The 23,380-nt window shown below is 48.4% G+C and overlaps 1 protein-coding gene across 1 annotated transcript in view; it reads left to right on the top strand.

Annotated features, from left to right (window-relative positions):
* Window positions 1–23,380, top strand: part of LOC138516091 (RNA exonuclease 1 homolog) — a 2,454,886-nt gene that overhangs the window by 2,146,126 nt on the left and 285,380 nt on the right. The gene's annotated exons all lie outside the window — the stretch shown is intronic.

A 23,380-nucleotide genomic window follows, 5' to 3' on the forward strand; every position in this document is an offset into this window, starting at 1 on the left:
TACTGCTACAGAAGCTCGGGGCGAGGTGTATACAGCCTTAATTCCGCATCAGAGAGTAGGGCCAAGACCTATTTTCATTAGTGTAGCTTCCAGGAAGTGCCATTCGACCCTATCGAACGCTTTTTCTGCATAAATTGAGAATAGTGCCGGTGTGTTTGGCATTTTCTTGGCTTCATGTATAAGGTGGGAGGATCTTGCGGGTGGAGTCTGCACCCTGTCTTCCGAGTATGAATCCCACCTGGTCATTGTGGATTATAGTGGGCATGTGCGTCTCCAGGCGTGCGGTGAGGACCCTTGTGTAGATTTTAGCGTCCGTATTTAAGAGGGACATGGGGCGATAAGAAGTGCATTGGTTGGTGTCTTTTCCTTCTTTAGGGATGACCGTGATCAGTGCGTCGGAGAATGATGCAGGTGTGGTGCCAGTTTGGAGGATATGATTGAAGAGCTCGACCACTGCTGGGAGGAGGGTGTCACTGAAGGTTTTGTAGAATCCTCCTGTATAACCATAATTTCCAGGGGCTTTCCCTGTTGGGAGCCTTTTGATTGCGTCTGCTATTTCTTCGCCCGTGATGGGGGCGTCAAGTGCTTGTGCTGTGTCCCGGGATAGGCTGGGGATAGTTATCGTGTTCATGTATTCTGCGATTGCACTCTCGTCTGTCGGGGTATCCGAGGTATACAGATTCTCGTAGAAGTTAGCAAAGGCTTCGGGGATGTTGCAGGGGTGGTCTCTGTGGTTTTCTGTTTTGTCGTGTATAGTTGACACCCATCTCTCCTTGCGTTGTCCACGAAGCCTGGCTGCGAGGAGCGTGTCGGCTTTATCCCCTTTCTCGTATTGTTTCTGTTTTAGGTATTGGAGTTTGTGGACGATCTGGTCTGTTTCCAGTTGCTGCAGTTCATCTCTTGCTGCCGGCCTCCTCTATTTTTCGGCATCTCTCAGTACCGGCGGATTGGGTGCTTAGGTCTAGTTGGGTTATTTCATTCCTTAGCCTATTTTCTATGAGTTGGCGCTCTTTTACGTGCTGCTCCTTCTTGGATTAGTACTCCTCTCCAAGTGGCTTTCCCTGCCCATACCGTGTTTATCGAGACTTCGCCTGCGTTATTCAGCTCGAACTATTGGTCGATCTCCTTCTCAAGGTATTCATGAAATACCGGGTCACTTCGAGATGCTGTGGGGGAGTGCCATACGACTGAGGGTGACCGTGACCATGTTGTGATTTGACCATGTTATTGGAGATTTTTCAGATGCGGACATCGCCTCCGTTAGCTCTGTTGTGAGATATAGGTAATCAATTCTGGTATATGTAGCGTGCGGTGCTGAGTAAAATGTGAATGACGTTTCCTGCGGGTTCATGTGGCGCCATGCGTCTGTTAGTTTGTAGGTGTCCATCATATTGACTATCACTGAGCGCCAGCCTCTGGTGGGGTGTGTGCCTGTGGATTTCCGGCTTGTCTATCCAGAGTTGGGTCGGCCCACATGTTGAGGTCACCTCCCAAGATCACTTCGCCCTCTGCTTCAACCAGGAGTTTTGGGACCATGTGTTGTAAGAACCTGGACTGTCCGGAGATGGGGGCGTATATAGTGGCGAGTGTGATGGCAATGCCCTGTATCTTGCCAATGAGCACTAGTGCTCTGCCACTTACATCTGCCCAGGTTTTCTGGATTTCTAATTGTATCCTTTTGGTGATGAGGATGCCGACGCCTGCTTTTCTGAGTGGGCTCGAGCTCCAATATTCAGTACCTGTCCGGGCGTTTAAGATCGTTCTTTCTTCCCCTTTAATGTATTTGGTTTCCTGTAGGAAGGGTATGTCGAGCTTTGTCGAGTATGTCGAGTGATCGTTTGGTGGGGGAGTTGAGTCCCTTGACATTCAGTGTCCCTATTTTAATTGTGGTTGGCCTGTCGCTTACCTTGTTGTGGTTATTCGCCATTGGTGTGTGCTCTTGGTTTGTCTGCATCTTTTATCGCTGGGTGCCACCGATGTCAGTGTATTCCGTTGAGTGAGCCGGACCGTCTTGAGCTTTGGCGTCTTTGTTTTCCCCTGTCCCCCTCCCCTTACGGGAATACAACACAGTACCCCCTTCCCTCTGTTCCTTTTGTTCGTCTTTCCCCCTGTCGTCGAGGGCTTGCATGTTTACTTGGTGGCGTCCGATTCGGACTGGATGGAAACTGTCAGTCCAATGTCGGACCACCGGTGGGAACCGTTACCGCACGGTCCTGTTCACACATACAACCAATTTTTACATTTTGAGCCCCCCCTCCTCTGCCCTTCTCCCTCCCCCCATGTTATATAACTTCCCAAAAACTTTTACGAAAAAAAGATATTTTGATACATGCAGTTTTCGAGGTCCATCGTCAGGTGGCTGTCCCGTTCCTCCCCTTGCGAGGGGTCTTGTCTGCAAGTCTGGTCCCGTGCTGAACACGTATGGCTTGCCTGGGTCATGTTGGTTACCCCTGTTACGTCACTGAGTCCTGGACCTTCCAGGTGCGGGCCTTGTGAAGTTGTTTTCATTTGTCGCTTTCTGGAGTGTTGTTGCCCCTTCTGTACTTTCTTGAACCTTTCACTCTTTTTCTCTGTGGTCCCTGGAGTTCCCATCGCAGTCTATTCTGTTCGGGCCCTTCACGCTCTCCTTCCTTTGGCCCTGTTCCGAGAAGTTCGGCGATGCAGTCGCGGATTTCTTCTTCAGATCGTAGCTGGATCCTTCTGCCTCCGTGTTCGAAGGTGAGGGAGAAAGGGTAGCCCCACCTATATCGGATGCCCTGGTCTTTGAGCCATTTCGTGAGTGGGCTGCAGAGGCGTCTCAGTGCTAGGGTGAGCGAGGATAAGTCCTGGAAGATGGTTATCTGGGCACCTCCAAGGGTAAGGGGGCCTCCTGATCTAGCCTTCTCTAGTATCCTGGCTCTGACCTGGTATCAGTGAAATCTTGCGAGGACTCATCTTGGCCCACCGGGCGGGCCTCCAGCTCTGTGTATTCTCTCTGTTTTAGGCTCATCGATATCCTCGTCTGCCGTCAAAATTTTGATAATGTCGTGGATGGTTTTTTTGAGGTCTTTTGCTGATTCACCTTCGTGCTCTGGAATACCAAAAAAAGCCTAGGTTGTTTCTCCTCTCGCGATTTTCTAAGTCATCCATTTTTAGTCGAAATTCCTCTTCTCGTCTCAATCTCTCGTATTCTAAGGTCCATTTGGGTTTCGAGAGTGTCTATGGAGGCTTCATTATTCTCGACCCCTTCTAGCCTTTCTAAGATTTTGTCCATTCTCTGTTATCTTGTCTATCTTGCTGCCTAAATTGGCTCCCATATTTTTTATCTCGTTGAGCAGGGCTGCAATGTTGCCTTTGGTGGCAGCTGCACCAATTTCTGTGGTCTCCATTATCTCTGTGCTCCTGTTACCTAGGGTCTGTGGGGTTGGGGTGTAGGCGTATCTGACCAGTTTCACCTTAATGTTCATAGGGTGGTCACTGCGGCAGAGTAGGCACATGCCCCTAGATCGGGGGCCCAACCCTCTGCACTACAGTGTGCACAGGTGGCTTCAGAGTGATTCCAGGTAAAGGGCGGAGTCCAGGGTCACTGTGGCGCTTAGCGGCAGTAGAGGGGTGCATAGGGTTTGTTGGTTTTGCGTGCGCACTGTTTGATCTCCTGGTCGTGAGGGGCTGGTTCCGCAGCCGTCTGGATCCCTGCCCACGTGACTCTGACCTGCAGGGATTGGGAGCTTGCGTTTGCTCTGTGCAGCCTAGTGTGCTCCTTATTGGTTGCTGCTTTATTTCAGGCCCGTGCTACTTTTCCAACAGAAAGTGTAGGAATAGGGCGATGCGCTGTGTTCTGTGGTTGCTATGGGCTCCTAGGTGTGGCCCGGTGTCAGGGCGTATGGGTCGTGAGAGCTGTGACCCTTCCTTCCTTCTTTGGGCGGGTATTTCACTTGGGTCTCTGCCAGGGTATTGATTGTGGCTATTAGGTGTGTATCAGCCCCTGCTGGTAATGTTGTTCGATTGAAGGGCTGGTCACTCGGGCCTCCGTGGGGCACTATACAGTTATGCAAGCCAGCGCACCTTGGTGTCTCAACGCGTTATGCGCCGAGGCACGCTGGGGTGGCATGGGAATGGAGTCCTCGGGCTCTGATGTGCTTTGCAGGGCTGTCTGGTAGAGAGAAGAGGAGGTAGAAGGCCAGAGGAAGTTGGGCTACGTTGTGCAGGTCACGAGCTGAGAGCGCCTACTAACACTCTGTATTCAATACTAGTTTGTGGCAAGGTGACTCTCTGATTCACACTCCTCCTGGAGTTATTTCAATTATACTGTGGTCAATGAGCGTGATATATGTTCATACACAGTCCCTGAATATGAGGTGTTTTTTGTTCAACGTTGTCAGCTAGGCAACGCTTATCATGGCTTAGGGCATCTGCGGGTTTGTGTGCGCCTCCCTCTTGGGTCTCCGCCCACCTGGAAGCATAGGCTGCCGGCACTGTGCCAGCAAAACAGCACGCACAGTCCACGGCCCCCGGCGGGGGGTGGGGGTCGGCGCTGCGGCGTCTCTTACTCCTCTCCCAGGGTCAGGGGAGCCCCCCCACCGGGGGGCTGTCAGCAGCTTGTGGTGAAGTTTTCCGCTCGGCAGCACAGTGGGCGGTGGGAGGGGGGCCCGCTCAACTCTCCTCCTCGGCGGGTGACTTCAACGTCTTCGGGGAGCACCAACTGGTTGGCGTGTCCCATGGCGCGGGTTATTGGAGTGCGTCGCGGGGTGCAGACTCTGTTCACTCTGTCGGCCTCATCGGGGGGGGGGGAGGCGGGCAACTCTGGAGGAGACTCGGACCGGGCTTCGTATCAGCCGCACGGTCTGAGGTGCACCGCAGGTTGTGTCGTAGGCTTTCTAGGGCTCAGGATCACGTTGGAGACCTCTCGTGCTGGCTCCTCTTCAACGTCGTGTTTCTTCACCTTCCGCGATCAGTTTCTCAGCGGGCTTTTTACCAGGTGGGTGGGTTGTGGGGGGGGGGGGGTTCTTCCGCTGGCTTCTCCTTGTTTTTTGGGTCTGGGGGAGGGTTCACAAAACGGGGGCTCAGTTTCACGTTAAGGACCTATGCCCCGGAGCTCACATGGAGTTCAACTTATCCATGCGCCCCCTGGTGGCCAACCCATATAAAGTATTTATTAATACAGGACAGGATAAAATAAAACAAATCAGAATTACTCTTTCCACAATGTGTGGTCAAATCAAACATGTACAATCCTTGTCAGTTATTTCGGATCAACATCAAAACATGTGACATACTAAGAATCAATAATATGAAAAATCACCCTTTCAAATGTATAACCTCTTGTCAGGCAGAAGAGATCACTCTACATAATTTTCAAAATGGGTGCATTCAAGAACCATTGAATATTAAAGTTCCAAAGCATAAATACAATGAATGAGTAGTCTTTACAACATTCACACTAGACCACATCATGGAAAACATATAAGTCCATTTAAGCAATCCCAATTAGCACCATTGGGTCTATTCTGTTGCCAACGTGTTTTGGATTTACAAATGATCCATCTTCAGGGCTATGGCTGCTATTAGTTCCCAAAAAATATTGAAATTTGCCGCAATGTAGATGCCTAAAGAATTATAAAGGAGATAATTACTAAGGGCTCAGAGTGTAAACTCAACTAAATAGCAAAAATGCCACCAACTGTCATGCCATCCTGGAAACTATGGGGAAGTTGGCGGCGCCATTACTAGTTCCGTCACGTTTTTAGCTCGTTCCTTGGCGGCAGTCTAGTTCTTTTCCAAGATGGCCGCCGCCAATGAATAAACACACCACACAGCCTTTCCGATGCGCGTTGCACCTCGGAACTCTCTGTGCTACACGCTATCTCTCAGTTTGCCTTACAGCTGCTGGTTTTTCTCCGCTTATTTTTCCTCCCTTGGGTTTTTGCTCCGCTCTTCCTTCGCTCCTCCCCGTTACCGCTTCTCTTTGTTTCGGAATACGCCTTCGTATCCCGCTTGTGTGTGTCTCTCTATCTCTATCTCTCTCTCTACCTCTCTCTATCTCTCTCTCTCTATCTCTCTCTCTCTCTCTCTCTCTCTCTCTCTCTCTCTCTCTCTCTCTCTCTATACCTATCTCTATCTCTCTCTTCCCCCCACCCCCTCCCTGTTGGCCACCGGGCTCTGCTCTTCTTCCCGCTTTCCACTTTCTTTTCCTGCCTCCGAAGCTTCTAACTTACCTTTGGTTCCCATTTCTCCGCTGCTCCTCCTCTTCTTTCTTCGCTTCCCGCAGCTTGCCTTCAGCTGGTCCTTCTGTCACTAGCCTCAGGCATTGTTTGCTTACCTTCGTCCGCTCAGGATTTTTCCCGCCTGCCAGGGGAGGAGACTGCTGACTGCTTCTTTGTGCCTTGGAACCTACTATAGGAAGATTTCATTAAGAAATGGACTTCCACATTTTACGATTCTATCAACAACCTTCTTAAGATCCAAGATTTTCCCGGCTGAGACTCTCAGGGTTTTTATGCCTGGAGGCTTTTCCCTGTAATTTGGGCTTGCTCCCGAGGAGACCACCCTGTTGAGGAGCACCTGACTGACAGGATGGCATCCTGGGGAGAGAGACCCCCTATCTTCTTCACAAGAAGGAAAAGAAAAGAAATCCTCTTCAGAAGTGCATCAAGAAGAAGAAGACTCCCTCCGAAGAGGAGTCACTGGAGGTTGCAGGTGAGGAGGAAGGGAGGGAGGAAACAGCGGGTATTGACACCAACCTTACAGTCCACAAACATTAATTATCAGGTACTTCAATCTCACTGCTGGACTGCAGTCACACACTGCGTCCGGGTGCAGATACAGGTCAGACGGTAGGAAACCGAGGTCCCTAGAGTGGGGAGAAAGCTCGATGTTAACAGCTGCTTCGGAACAAACAAGCTGTTAAGTATCATGTGGCGCATGGGGCCACTCACTTTGTCGTGAGGGAGATTATCCAAATGACATGTAGCCCCGGGTATCCCTAGCTACTTAGCTACATGGGAGACTTGCCTGGTCAAAATACATGCTTAGGTCAACGTGACCCTGGATAAAAACTTGAGCGTTAACTCGAGAAAGGAATGTTATTTGGAAGTGCATTTAAAACCTCACCAAGTGAGTATGGACCTGCCAGGAAGTACGCATTACAGCGGGTAAGTGACAGTGGCGTTGCAGGCACGGTAAGCGTGTCGCAGTATGCTGCACAGTTTAAATTGATTCAGATACGTGATATATTATAAACTCCACTTAGAAGTTCAATCAGAGAGTAAGATTACATTCACCTCGTACCGAGGAGCAGAGAGCAGCCGTCCGTCGCCTAAGCGCAGGGCTGATTCTCTGTTGTTTATGATAGTTGCCCTGGTAACTCCGCGCATGCGCGCGGGTTTCAAGGGCCGTCATCTTGGTGTGGGACTGTAGGGTGACATCATGCAGGTGGCGCATCCCCTATGTTGCACAGATGGGCTAGCATCTGTTCCCGTGCAAAGAGTATGATGGGTCAAGGGCCCGATTCAATTGCATGTCGGTTAGCCCCTATCAGGTATGTGACATTGCTAAAAGAGCTACAGATCTCTTAAATGGCCAAGTGGCATTGGGCTAGTGCAGATATAAATCTGCTCAAAACCACATGTCCACTAAGTAATTACATCCAAACTCACAAAAAATATATACAAAATGTACAGTATACAGTGAGGGTTGTCAATCCATCAAAAAGAGTTATGAGGGGTTTTATGGTGGTGGGCATGGGGGAAAGTGCAGATGAAAATCTGCTGGGGCCCCCATGGCCACCTTCTTAATATAATCCACAAGTAACAAGAAGTCACAGAAAATAAATGGAGATAACCACAAACGTGGGATTGGATGTTAGAAACCCCCCTCACCTAGAACGCAGAAGTGGTCATTCTCAGACACTGCTCTTTAAGTGACCTCACGTGCAAGCAGTCCTCTGAGATTTTACAACCAATACCAAGGTATAGCATTTTAAAGAGACACTCATCAAATTAACCTGATAATCCGTATATCTGATGCTAAGGTAAAGCAGTAGGACAGCTTAGGGCACCTCATGTATATTGACAACACCAGATTGCAATGTAAATCCTGATCACATGTCCATTAGCTGATATGGCACCTGTTCAATCTGCCGCAATTGGAGCTCCTAATGTGGGGGTTCCAAGGCGTTCACACTCTATAGTGGTTAGGGGGGTGTATCAACCTTTCCTCATCCAATGTTCTCACAGAGGTCTACTCTGCTTACAATCTATGACCTGCGACGCAAATTGACTCCACAGGACACATCAGATCATACTCTTAATACACAAAGCACATCAAGTCAAACTCATAGTTCATATCCCTTGGGCTAAGACAATCCAATAGATCAATCCATAAACTTCTCTTTGCTGAAGCTTCCTTACCATATCACCATCCCAGGGACCCAATTTGACTTCTTCCAGTATCACACATTTTAGTTGTGCAACTGTATGCCGGGCTTCTGAAAAATGCACTGCTACTGGCGATTTCTGGCTGTTGGTACGGATATTTGATTTATGTTCAGTCCAACGTGTTTTTAATTTCCTTGTGGTCATACCCACATAGTAAAAACCACAAGGACATTTCAGGCCATGAATAACATTCATCGCATCACAAGTACATGAGTGTTTTAGCCATATTGGTATACCAGAGTGGGGGTGTCTAATGCTGTTGCTCCTTTTTATATTTGCACAGTGCTGACAATTCAAACAAGGAGTAGTACCCCTGAACGTTTTGGTTTCCTTTCTCAGGGTCAGTATCTCAGCTTTAATAAGGCTACTGCGTAGTGCTTTATTATTTCTGTATGCAAAGGTTGGTGTTAACTTAGGGTCCATTTGTAACATGGACCAGTGTTTCTGGATTATCTTCTTTATCCTTCTGCTCTGTGTTGAGTGCGTCGTAACATAAACAAGTGTTTCACTGGTTTTAGGTGGTTTCGGTGTCAGTAAGGTGTCTCTTTGGACGTTGTTAACTTTCTTTGACGCCTTCAATAAGGGTGTTGTCATAGCAACTTTCTCTGAATTTAGTTTGGAGCATAGCGGATTGTCGTGTGTATTCAGAAGGTTCCGAGATGTTTTGTCGATAATGCCGAGATTGACTGGGCAGGACACTGTCCAGAGTTCTCTGCGGATGGAAGCTGGTAGAAAGGAGCAGACTGTTCCCATCTGTGGTTTTCGTAAAGATGCGGGTTTCCAGTTTCTGTTCTTTCACATAGATTTCAACGTCCAAAAAGTGGATACTCGACCGACTGGTCACAGTGGTAAACTGAATTCTTGGGTGTATTTGATTCATCATACTGAAGAATTCTCGCAACTCTTCTTCTGGTCCAGTCCAAATATATCGTCAATATAACGAGTATACAAGGGCAGATGTCTGGACCACCTCGGTGAGGAGATCACATGTTCATATTCGAGAAAGTACATACATATATATGTTTGCATAGCATGGGGCCATTGCTGCTCCCATGCTCGTTCCTGTAATCTGCAAGAAGAATCTCTCACCAAACTTTTAAAAGTTGTTCATTAAGACCAACTTAAGTAAGGTCAGTACGAAAACACGGTCACCTTGACAGTCTTCTGACATCAACAGCAGCCACTCGACTGCCTCAAGTCCTGATTCATGGGCTATATTAGCATAGAATAACGTGACGTCCATCGTGAACAATGTGTCGTGTCCGCCCACAAATTGTACATCTTGTCGTTTTTTCAGAAAAGCCATCGTGTCTCTCAGGTATGTAGGCATCTTTTGTATCCGAGGTTGTAAAATTCTGTCTAAGTATTGTGCCAAGGGTTCGAGGCGCCAGGCAGTGCTCATCATCCTGTTGGCATGAGGTGAGTGTTCCAGAGGTGAGTTCAATCGCTTCTGTAGAGCTATCCCGCATCCCATTGGTTTTGTATATGTACTGCTGTGTAATCGTATTCATGAGCATGTGAATCCATGAAAGATCCAATGTTGGAGAAGGAACACGTTACTTATCTGCAACTCCTGTTCTCCTTCATTGTTCTCTATCAGGGATTCACATGCGACTCTCCCTCCTTCCTTCTCCGGATCTTCTTGGTTCCTACTGCCACATTACGTGAGCTTCCAAATCTGAAGATGGCCACCATGGGTAGAGCGAAGGAGGACTAATGTCATTGTCTAGGGCAGTATGGCCCAAAGTGACAGCAATAGGCCATATAAGTGACAAGCAGTTTTAAGCTTTAAAGCTAAACTGCTTTAATATCACTGAGTATTCCCAGCCGGACAACAGGGAATATTTATGTGCATGTGAATCCATGAAAGATACCAATGCTGGAGAACAAGAGTTGCAGGTAAGTAACTTGTTCCTTGCCATTGACCATAGTTTGAGCATTCTCTGCTTTTTGTGGATGGTTCCACCTTTGAATTGTGTTCCTTGCTTAGAGGGGGATTCAAGTGGTGGAACTGTGCCGGGTGTAACCTTGTAAAATGTGCTCTGATGGTGCACCTAATTGAGTCTAGACAGTTTCCCTCATGGCATCAGTTTTTGGATGTGTAGCTGCTAGGGAGAATTCTCATTTAATGGCTAATTTCCTTCACCTAGTGAGTCTCCCAGAAGCTTTGCTGGATTTCTGGAGTTTATTTTTTCCACTTGGTAAAGCCTTTTTCCCACTCTTACATGTGTTTTGCCATGTGTATTTCTACTGTTTGTGTGATCTTGGGCTCTGGAGCACACCACTCCATGAGCCCCACTTTTTGTGTGTGTTACACAGCACCTCCAGTGCAGTGACACAGGGATGTCTTTGAGACTTCCCACTGACTCCATTTTTTCTGGGGCTGACTACTGTCCCCCAGAAACAGGAAAGTTGCCATTTACTTTATGTAGTCATTTAAAACTACAGACCCAGTACACCCCATCTTATGTGGAGTACTGAAAAGGGTTCATTCCTATCCCTTTCTGTCTGTGCCTCTCTGAGCTTTGTTTTGCTCTTTTAACATCTAGACTTGGCTGGTGGCAGTGGTATTTACCCTAACTTTTCTACCGCGATCATACTATATAACGTGGTATTGTTCCAGGCTATTATATTAGCCTCGAACATAAACCTGCTTGACCAAATACTCCTTCTTTTGGCTCTGGTCGGATTTATTCACCATTTGTTTTTGTTAAAGTCCTTCTTGTGTTTTACTTTGCACGGCAAACCAGGTTTGCCTTCTTTGTTCACCGTCTTTTGGCGGGCTTCTGCAAAGAAGCCCTCCTCTCGGCGCCTGGGTGTCTAGGAAGGCTGAATGTGAGGGAGTGCTGAGGTGGTTGTCCGGGCCAGACAACCCGGTTGTGTGAATGGGGGATTTTCGTATAAAAGGCAGGACTCTTGGGCTGGAAGTCAGTCGCCACTGGAACTGCAAGGAACCGAAGAGAAGCTGAGAAGAAGACGGCTCTTGCAACCCCGAGTCCCGGTGAAGCCGTGCTGCAGTCCTGAGCTATCTACTCTTCAACGACCAGAGAAGATCAGTCCGGAGTCTTCTTCCCTTGAGCCTGGTGGGCTCAACCAGCTCATCTTCCACAGGCAGAGGATCCTCTTCTTGGTCGAAATTGCTGCAAACTGCTGTAGTGGTCTGGATAGCCATCTGAAGAGCCTCGCCTGTTTTAAAGGAGCACATCTTTTATTCACTGTTGCTGCTGTTGGCCTCATCCATTATTAGGGAGAATTCTCTCTTTAGGCTGAATTTCCTAACCTAGTGAGTCCCCCAGCAGCTTTGCTGGATTTCTGGAGTGTTTTTTTTCTCCTGCCAAGAGTGAGACTCTTTTTCTCCCACTCTTGGACATGTTTATGGTGTTCCTTTGACTGTTAATGTGCTTTATGGGCTATGGGTTCCTTTACTCCATAGGGTCTCATGTGTTTTTACTATGTGTGTTACACAGCACCCTCCGTGCAGTAACACAGGGGTGTCATAGTGACACCCCACCATAGACTCCATACCCTGGGACTGACTACTATCTCCCAGGGCATGTAAAGTCACCATTGGCTTTACTAGTCCCAAATTATTAACAGAAACCAGTACAAACCATCATATTGTGGATGTACTGGTCGGGGCAATTCGATTGACCCGGGGTCTGTTAGTCGAGGGGGCACGTCTCCGTCCCCCCTGATCGAGTTTTGGCTGGTGGCAGTGGGAACTACTTTTTATATTCGACCGCGAATATTTCCCTATGGGATTTTCCCATTGTTCGATGCTACCAACTTTAATTATTTAATTCCCATAGCCTCGAACATACCGCCGGTTTATTTAATTAATATTAATTCACCGGTTGGTATTTTTTGCCAGGACTCGATTCTAAAATGGCGTTTGTGTTCTCTTCTGTGACTCCAACCCAAGTCGAGCCCTTTGTTCCACTTTTTGGCGGGCTTCTCCACAGAAGCCTCCAAAAGTGGTGCCACTCTGTCTGGGTACCACAGGGGGTGTGGGAGGGGGTTTAGGCACCCTGGACTGAGTTACCTTGGTAACTCAAGTCGCACTCTTGTGTGATTGGCCCAAGCCGGCTCACCACTTAGCATGTTTGATTGACAGCTAGGCTGAGTGAATGGGGGTATGCTGCATAAAAGCAGGGCTTTGGGGACTGGAACTTCAGAAGTCGCCACAGGACCTGAGAATCCGATGAGGGAGAAGCTGAGCCGACCTACCACGACGACACCACTGGTGGAGCCCTGCGGAACCGACTCACCACTTCCCGACGACGGAGAAGATCTCCCGGCTGGAGAGGCTTCTTCCCCTGACTGGTGGGCACAACCAGTTTACCTTCTTTCTTCGCACCACAGACCGGTTTGTGATCGAACTGCCCGTGCCAAGTACCCCGGCGGCCGGATAGCCACTCACCACTGAACCGCAAATCAACGGACCGCTCCTTGTACCTGAGAAACTCCGTGGCTGGTTTCTTCCGTAGCAGTGCAACGGACTCCTGTCTTCCTCCCCGACGAGATCTTCTCTTCCCCCGGACAAAGCATCCGCTGCCAGGAACAACTGCCCCCGCTGGAGTATTCTCACCACTTTAAGGTACCATGTCCGCCAGGCCTCCCTTTCTAAAGATTGCTACAAGGTAATAATAACCCCTTAACCTTCTGGACTGGGCTGGCCGCCTTGACCCTCTAACTGGTCCCTTTCTTTGGTCCAACTCCTTTTTGAACCGTTACAAGACTTTTGTGCACTGCAACCGTGTGACCTTGGACACATTTTGTTTGGATCCTCTTAAAGCGGATCCGGCCTACTGACCCTGAATTCACGGTGTTACTTTGCCTTCCTCTCTTGTGTGTTCGTGAAAAAGTGTTGGGATCTGTTTCAGTTTTTTCTCTGTTTTTCTCTCCCTTTTTAAAACGAGTTATTAGAGTGCCATCTACGTTAAGCGCTCACCGCTGTCTGAAAATAAGTGGGGCTTTACTTAAGACTTGTCTAATATTCTTTTAAGGGAGTGTATATCTTTTAGTGACCGTGTTTTTGAATTGCTTACTATTAGTGCCTGTGTGTTTTTCTAGATGTGGTTTTTAAATAAATAATTATATCTCTTTTTCACCAAGCCCTGGTCAGTGTTTACTTGTTCTACTCTGTTCTCTTGACTTATTGTGAATACTCTGTATACTGCCTAACTCTTCTTGAGGGAAGTCTGACTGCTCAGCCACATCTACCAAGTGAATCTGTGTGGTACAGACTGCTAACAAGTGGGTTTACTGCCAAACACCTGTAGTCCTAAATCTTTTGCAGTGGTCCCAGAGGGAACTGCACAGGTGTCTGCCTAACATCCATGTATAGTGCAGCTCACTCCAGACGCCCTCCTTCTTGTCCCCATGGCTGAAGCCCCAGAAACTGTGAGTCTGCAGGAAAATACCAGGAACAACTGCCGTGGCACCAGCTTCTTCAAAGAATAAGGTACTGTGTCCAGCTTCGAGGACCTAGGGTGAACCCTTTTCACCTCATCCAAGGCTTGCCCTTGTCTTCCTTCTCTCTTATAACTTTTGCTTCCTCTGTTGACAATACCCAAGTACTCCTGCAATGTTGAATCTTGAACTGTCTGACTGTGTGATCCTCGACAACAGGAACCCGGTTCCACTTGACATTGGCGCAGGCCTATTGACTTTTATTTTATCTTCCTATCAGCAAGTGTTCTCTGATTCTGTCTGCCTTGACAAAGGTATTGCCTATGATTTTTGCCCCCAACTCTCTTTTGTTAACTCGGGTGCGAAGTGTGTTTTTACCCCAGTAACGTTTCTTTCCGCGGACACACGTATCTTTATTAAGACCAAACTGTCATTACTGTCAAAAAGTGATCGCATATGTATTCCCGTTAACGTCTTTTGTTTCACAACAGCGGTCCGTCAAATTATAAGGTACTTACCTTCAGTTGTTCTGCACAAAGAGAATTGGTTGTGTGTAGTGTATTTTGTGTGTCGTTTTAATTTAATAGAAGTGAAGTGTTTTGCAAACAGATGGTCTAGAAATAAATATACTTTTACTTTTCCTTGAGTCAGTGTTTACTTGAGTAACAGTAATTGTGGTCCTTTGTGTAATTTCTACTACTGCTTATTTGCTCTTGAGATAAGTCTGGCTGCTCCACTACTGCTACTACTTTAACAGTGTAGTACAGGCATGTACCAAAGGTGAACTTGTGTTACCACTTGTAGTCTTAATTGTGTGTAGTGGTTCATAAGGGCACTGCACAGGATCTTGCCTAACAGTAACACCTAGGGAATTGGATTGCCATTCCTCGTTTGGAGCTGAACCATTCCTTTACAGATCTTCTATTTAGTCTTGTGTTCCCATCGTGTGATGAGCATATGGTGCTATTCTGTGGTTCTGTGACATCAGGCCCATGGTGTGTCCAACAATGTGCATGCTTTTGGGGTGCTAATACTGTTGAAATGCCTGCTATATACAGTGTGTGCATATCTTCTGGTACTTTATAAACTTTTATTTTTCCAATGCCTTGCTTTAGAGATTTTTCTTATGTGATGAAAGGTTCACAACACATAAATCAATTCCATTTTCTGATGAATTGTGTCCTCCCACGGATTCTTCATCTTGGTTACATTCGTATACTGCTCTTCAGTCTCTGAAAATGTTTCGACAACAGAGAGCGCTGTGCGGCATCAAGTCGATGTCCCTTGACGATTCCCATTCCTGCACGTGACAGTATAAATAGTACGAACTGCGCCCGTTGCCTCTGTTCCATTTTTCTGCATGCACAGCACGCTATCGGAACGGTTCGAATCACCTCTGCAAATTTCTCCAGCATGGGATTTTACATGGATTCACATGTTAATGAATATTCCCTGTCGTCGGGTTGGGAATACTAAAACTGCTTGTCGCTTATACAGCCTATTGCTGTCACTTTGGATCATACTGCCCAAGCAATGGCATTTGTCCTCCTCCGCTCCACCATCGGTAGCCATCTCCAGATTTTCACCGCACAGTTTTGTGTTGGGGGTCCTCGGATTTTGTTCCTCAAAAATCTCTATTTCTATTTTTGTGAAATGTCTTCGTTTTCATCTCCGGTCATATTGGTGACTTCCTGCAGAGTGGACCTGCTGCTGGTTAAGATCCACTCCATCCGGATCTTTTTTCTCGTGTGAAGTCTTCTCCTTGGACTTGGGCCTTCACCACGCGGCATGGCGACGCAAGAAGTCTCTCTTCAGGGCCTGCTCCAAGTGCAACCTGAAGAACATCCGTGGATGATCGGCATGATTAATGCCTCTACTGCTTGCACACGGACCACAATGGGGGACAACTGTTCCATCTGCAAGTCATTCTCCTCCAATACTCAGCAAGATCGTCACAGAAGGTTCACGACATGGCTATAGGTGAGTACTAAGGCCTCTCACACGGCCTCAGTGCAAAGTCATGCCTCTGCCCGGGTTAGTAGATCCATTGATTGTACTCCCTCTACTCGATCTGTTGAGGACACTTCCCTGGGGAAGAGACCCAAAAAGGACAAGAGGTCCCATGCACCAACTTTACCTCCGTCAATGGCTCCCATGGCTCTGTCTACGACGGCAGGGTCCACTGCTGTGACTCTGATGGCCTCAACGTTGGAAAAACATTGCATGTCAGTGACCTTTCCACGGACGAGTGCCACACCATCGATGGGTGGATCACCATCCATAAACTGTCTCTCCAAAGGTCATGTTCATGTTAGTTTCCAGTCATCAAAACTCAAGTCTGTTGGAATTAACGACCAAGTCATCGTCACTGGTCCTTCGACTAAAATCATCTTCTACCAACTATTCAACAGCTCCGACTACATCTACGACTTTTCCATCCACGGCTGCTCCGACCTAGACGACTTTGTTGACTGCAGTAAACGACTGCAAAGTTACTCTACGGTCGCCCTCATCCGGCCCATATTGGTTGACGACACAACAGGCTCCAGTCATCACCTCTTTCCCCAGGGATGCAAGTGTGGACAAGGAGATGCCACCAGCTCTGTCCTCCCAAGGTGCTACCACTCTTCACCCTGTCATCGGTGGGTTCTCTAGGAGCATTACCCCCTACTCAATTACTGCCTGCAGGCACGCTCTCTGGTGACGAGCCTCCAGGGACTTTCTCCACTAATCTGGAAGAGGTTGAGAATTTACCTGACCCCGATCTTCCTAGAGCGCATCACTCTCAGCTGCAATAACCGCCTCATCGCTCTCCGCAGCCACACCAAACTTTGCAAGCGGTGTCCTTGCCCGCTGCTCCTCAGCCAACCTTACCGACTGTTCCTTTGCCCACAACCCCCATAGGAACAGACTTGTCTTTGGACATTCTGTCTACGCTGCACACATTGGTTTCCAAGCTGCAGCAGCGTCTGCCTCTAACAGCTCCCCAGGCTGCTCCCTCTAGGCGTCCACCATTGTCCTCAAGGCCTGCTCCCTCTGGGAGTCCACCATTGCCCTCAAGGCAGAGGCCACATGTTGTGCCTTCTCCTCCACCTACGCCTCCGACCTAGGCTCTTTTTTTTGTCCGTGCGGCTACCCTCGCAGGCATGGATACTAATCCGGATACTGGCACCTCACAAGGTAGAGATGAGTTTGAGGACCTGATTCCGGCTGATGGCGAGCCCCCTGATGTGGACCTGCCATCCAGGAACTCTCCACCAGATGAGATTGTCTCATTTCATACACTGTTGACCCGTGCAGCAAAATGATTCGACCTGGTCCTTAAAGAGAAGAAAAAGGGGGTTTCCTTTTCCAAAGGCGAGAGTCCTCTAAGAAACCAGTTTTCAATCCCCCTCCTTCACGACTTATGGGAAGCTGGCTTTTTGGTCATGAAAACTCCTTTTTCGGCCCCTCCGAAGGAGGATTGCTGAGAGAAGTACAGAATACCAGATTCTGCCCCAAAGTGTCTCCGTTCTCAGCCTTCACCCAACTCTGGTTTCTGCTGCGGCGAGGAAAACGTTCAATAACCACTCCTCCCTAGATGGTTCCACCTGACCAATAGGGTACGAAGTTGTTCGTGTTTGGGCAACACATCATCGCCAGAGCCGCCTTTACCATTAAAGCGGCTAATGCTTTAGCCATTCTCTCCAGACATGATGGAGAGCTAATGATATAAGCTGAGACCCATCTAAGACTTCCTTTCCGAGGACAAGAAGAACGAAGCGTTGGCATTCTTTCACGAGTGGGAGGTTGCCTCTGATCCTGCATTAGTCGCTCTGGACATTTTGGATTGAGGTTTCCAGCAAATGGGCAATGGAGCTGTGCTCCGAATGCAAGGCTTGTTGAAGGCCACTAACTTTCGCCCAGAGGTCCAGTCGAAAGTTAATGATATGCCTTTTGAAAGAGTCTACCTTTTCAGCAAAGCTGCAGATGAGACCCTACAGTCCATAAAGGCAGACGGATACGGCACATTTGCTGGGTACTCTTCAGCAACGAACGCATTTGTTTAATTCATCCAAGGGCTGTTTCTCCAGGTCCACTAAAGAGTACAGTCCAGCATATCGTCAACCTTTGCGCTCCAGCACGCAAGAGGCGTACAGAGGACGTTAACAGAGATGGAACACAGCATTGAAACATCAACCAGAATGCAGACAACCAAACCTTCCTGACCAGGTCCAGGGCCCAGTCTTCCTATTCAGCACCTCAGTAGGAGGCAGTTTATCAGTTAACAAGTGGTACAACATCTCCACCGACAAGTGGGTGCTCCGCTTTGTCCTACAAGGTCACACCCTGGAATTCCTGGACAAATGTGTCCTCCATTCTACCCTTCATAAAACAGGAGCAGCACCTGCTTCTGCAAGAGATTGGGGAACTGTTAAAGAAGGGGGCGATGGAGACAGTGCCCGAACACCTCAGCGGCTACGGGGTGAACTCCAGATACTTTCTGCTAAGAAAGAAGTCTGAAGGTGAAGGTCCATCCTCCACAACTCAATCACGTTCTCAAGTCCCAAAAGCTCCCAGATGATCCCATTGCAGCATTTGCTAGAACTGGAGCACTGAGACTTCCTCGCCTCCCTAGACCAAGAGGATGCCTACTTTCACATCCCCATTAATCGCCGACACTGATGCTTCCTCCAGTTTGTCGTAAACTACAAATATTACCAATGCAAAGCTCTTCCCTCTGCCTCAATTCAGCTCCAACGGTCTTCACAAAGTGTCTTGCTATAGTGGCGGACCATCTACGGCATTCTGGGATCTACGTCTACCCACCATACTGCAGAGGTAGTAGCAGCTTCAAAGGCAGCCCGGCACCATCATATAGCATCTGCAGGCTCATCACAACTACCCTGCCGGTAAGCCCTGACTGCTTTGTCTACTGCTGAAGTGGCGCTCTTTTATATCAGCTCATACTTTTTCACGTTACTTTCATTTCAGTATTTCACTTTACCGGCTCAGTTCTGAAAGCACTGAGTGGGCTGTGGCAACACTCATGTGCTCCTATCGCCGCCGCTGGGCCCCTCTGGGCTTTGTTCTTTACAGCGGCGGCCATGCCATCTCGGCTGCCCCACTGTGAGCACCGGAGTGCTACTGCCTATTGAGCAGCCTGCCCTCTGATTGGGCCTCACGGATGTCATCTGCCTATCATGAAGCCTACAGGCGGAAAACCGTACCCCAGCAAGGCCCACACTAAGGCCCCCTGTATTTGCCTGTCCACTCAGCATACCATGAATCGGCCCCCATGCTGGCATCCTGCCTTCTCCCAAACTTGGACCTCTGTATTCTCATGGCAAGCTGCTCAACTCCGGTGAGTGATGCTGGGACATTATCACTCCCTCTCCACTAACTCTATCTTTGAACCATTGTGTGCTGACACCATCCTACCTTTCATGCCTACATAATCTGTCATCCGTCTTCACCGCATTCTGGGTCACTTTTGGCTCACCTGAAACATGGTTGTGTGATTGTACCACCCTGCACCTCACAGCTGCATTGCATTCTGTGCCCTCTTTTTGGAATTTTGAATGTGGCTGTGTGTGTGTGTACCACACTGTACCCCACTGCTGCATTGCATTCTGTGCCCTCTTTTTAGAATTTCGAATTTGGCTGCACCCCACAGCATTGTATTTTGTGTCCCCCTGTAACTATTAGACCTCCTGGTGGGTTTGGGCTAGAACTGTGCAGTGCAACCACTCCTCTATCTTCATCTATCTTCATTTATCCTCTGCCACTATGATGGCACTCACCATCTCTCATATCTCCTCTAACTTCTACACTATCACCTACCCCCCTGTCTTATGATGCCTGGAAGGGAAAACCACAAAAAAGACATGCTGACCACCAACCTTGGCCTACCCATCACAGATACCTAGGTTAGTTTAACTTCCAGACTGGTCTTCACCAATATCCTCCTCTCTGTACCCTCCCAAGATCTATGGACTCCTCATCTCTACTCTTTTTCCTTTCACATCCTCTCCCATCAATGTTGGCACTAAGTGGGAAGTCCTCTTGGCAGGTTTCTCGTCATCCCACTGTATCATTAATGTCTACCACACTGGCACTATCCGTGTTCAGGGTCCTCAAACCAACCACCTTCTCTTTAACCGGCACCTGCCGTCCCTCATTAACTTCCTTCTCTTGCCTGCCTCTTCCCCAACCACTCTCTTTGTCCTTCCCCCTACGACTGGTGTACCACACCCCTGTACTCCTCCTTGGAAAAACTTCAAAGGCAGAGACCCCCTTCACATGGCTACACTTCACGCCCGCTCAGCCAACACACTCCACCGACATCTGCCTCCTTGAAGACATTGAACTCAACATTCTTGCTCTTACTGAGACGTGGTTCAATGCCAGCTCAGTCACTGCTTTTGACTCCCTTCTCCCCAATGGCTACAAGATTATTTCCAAGCCACGACTTAACCGTGCTGGCTTGGAAGTAGCCTTAATCTTCCCTGAGTGGGTGCCTTCCTCCCTCATACCCACTCAGCCTTACTCCATCTTTGAAAGCATGGTTTGCAAGTTGGTCATTTCCCCCTCCTCCTCTCCGACCATTGCCACGATCTGCAGGCCCCCTGGCGCTACCACCCTGTTCCTCCACTGCTAATCTCACGGTCGCCGTGATTGGTGACCAGGGCCCTTATTTGTCCTTGGGGCCCTGGTTTCCCACACCCAATCACCTTCAGCCTTCGCCTAGACACAGCACTTGCCTTGGCACTTACCGGCCTTCGCCACTGTAGGCCTGCACTTATCCATTTGTTTATTTTTTTTTACTGATGATAGTTCACTAGCACCTCCTACTCTGGCACTTAACCTGCTGCTCACTCACAGGCACCCCAGCACTTACCCCCACGCCCTTCTAACCCCCTCCTCTCTCTACACTTGCACACTCTGAATGCTCACAAGGCCGAGTTGGTTTGTCTTTATCTTCCAGTGTATTCAGTGTTTTCTATTCTATATTCCCTCCATGTTGCCCTGTGGGTGCTTTGAAATGCAATTTGTTGTATAAGCACCTAACAAATGCCCAATAAATAAATCCCTTCCTGGACTGGCTTATCCATGCCCCCTCTAATCTGCTGGCCATACAGCTCACTGAAGAGACCATCAAGTGCTTAACTTCTCCATTCACTTTCTAAAATCATGCATGGCGCCATCACAGAACATGCTTTCTGGGCTCACGTCTCAACACACTGACGTGTCTGGCTTCTCCTTTGGAGGAGAGGGTTGAGGCCATCTTGAGCAAAGTGTGACAGCTCTCAAGTCTTCAAGTGCCAACCGGCCACTCCATCAAATATCTGTTAGGGATGATGTCTTCATGCATCCCCCTTGTCATTCATTGCAGGCTGCACATAAGACCTCTGATAACAGTTTCTGGATGCCAGGTGGCAACAAATACCAGGCTCCTTGAACGACAAGATCGCCCTCATCCCAGTGTTCAGGAAGACCCTGCAGTGGTCGTCTATTCGTCAGCATCTCACGCAAGATGCTCTTTTTCACCTTCCAGTGCATCAGGCCACAGTGACCACTGACTGCTTCCTGGAACAGTGGGGGAGCACCCACAGGTCAATTTCACGCCCGAGGCTTATGGCAACCAGAGGAGAAGGAGTTGTACATCAATGTCCTGGAGATGCAAGCAGTGTTCTGGGCTCTAAAGTAATTCAAGCCCCAACTGCAGGACAAAGTAGTCCGCATCTTAACGGACAACACAGAAACCATGTTCTACATCAGGAAACTGGGTGGAGGTGCCTGCTCTCCCATTATAAACAAGGAAGCACAAGCAATGTGGAAATGGGCGATGGATCAGAAGATGTTTCTCATTCCATTCCATCTGGTGGGCATTCACAATACCATTGCAGATTCATTCAGTAGGGAACTACGATCCTGTCACTTCTGATTTTCTCCAGGTAGGTCTCCCTCAAATCGACCTCTTTACCACAGCAGCAAACTCAAAGTGCTCCAAGTTTGCTAGCCGGTACCCGTAGCCAAGGAGTCTGGGGGATACGTTCCCTTGGGAGGGCTGTTTCTCTACACGTTCCCTCCAATTCCCTTGATTCTGCAAGTGATAAGGGCATTCAAACAGACCCATTGCAAAATGATACTCCAGTGTGGCCCAGGCAGTTCTGGCACTCGAACCTTCTACACCTGTCTGTGGCCCCTTGCATCAAGCTGCTTCCTCTTCCAGACCTGCTCTCCAGAGAGGGAGGGTCTGTCATCCACCACGACCTAGCGTCCTTGAAACGAGCAGCTTGGCTCCTGCAAACCTAGAGTTTGCCATTACTATTCTCCTTCTGAATGTAAAGATATTCTGGCTAAATCTAGGGAGCTGTCTCCCCTGGCATGCTACAAGTACAAATGGAAACGCTTCTCTGTGTTGTGTAATTCACAGTGATTTTCTCCCTTTCACATAAAAGCTCCTCAAATCCTGATGTACCTGCTCTCCCTAGCGAAAGCAGGCCTTGGTCACACATCTATCAAGGTACCCCTGGCAGCTATATCCTGATACACTCAAACGCCTGGCAGGCCTTCCTTGTGTTCTCACAGACTTGTTAAAGAATTCCTAAAGGCACTGTTCCGAGCGTTACCTCGTATGAAGGCTCCGGCCCCCACATGGGAGCTCAACGACGTTCTGTCAAAATTGATGGGTTCTCCTTTTGAACCTCTTCACAGTGCTTGTCTACAGTTTTTGTCTTGGAAGACTGCCTTTCTGGTGGCTATCATTTCATCCAGATGTGTTGGAGAGTTACAGGCTCCCTTGCAAACCACCTTATTTGTCTTTCCATCAGTCCAGGGTGATGATGCGTACTTGTCCATCCTTCATGCCAAAGGTAATGTCTGACTTTTATTTGAATGAGCCTTTAGTTCTGCCTGTCTTCTTCCCCAATCCTGCCTCTCCTGCAAACCAGGCTTTGCATTCGCTGGACATGCCGTGTGCTTTAAAGTTCTATGTCGCACACACTAAAACATTGAGCATAACTTGTCAGTTGTCTGTAGCATTTGCACCTGGGGAACAAGGGAAATTCTTCTCCAGGGCTTCCATTTCCAGGTGGCTCTCTGGCTGCATCACGTATTTCCACTGGCTTGCAAACAGGCAGTTGCCAGGAAGACAGATAGCCTATTCCACCAGAGTTGTGGCTGCTGCAATGGCGTTCCTGTCTGATGTTCCCCTGCTGGAGATTTGCAGAGCTGCTACATGGAGGTCATGTCATACCTTCACGAGATTCTACTGCATTGTCAGGGATACCAGGGTTGAGTCTGTCGGCCAGGGAGTGCTTCGCAAACCTGTTTAATTGAGGTGAGTGTGTTCCAGAGGTGAGTTATTGTATCACTTCTGTTGAGCCTGTACCACCTCCCGTGCTTGTGTATGTACTGCTGTATAATTTAGCATGAGTGGATCCTACACGTCACTAAACTTTTTGATAAATTTCAACTAAATCATCGGGAGCCAGTTCTTACCAACGACAAATGGGATATAGAGCAAGACAAGACGACCATTATGCACAAGATCAGCAAGCTGAAAACAT

The sequence above is a fragment of the Ambystoma mexicanum genome, chromosome 6q, assembly GCF_040938575.1.
Source record: "Ambystoma mexicanum isolate Mex_15411 chromosome 6q, UKY_AmexF1_1, whole genome shotgun sequence".
In the NCBI taxonomy this organism is placed as follows: domain Eukaryota; kingdom Metazoa; phylum Chordata; class Amphibia; order Caudata; family Ambystomatidae; genus Ambystoma; species Ambystoma mexicanum.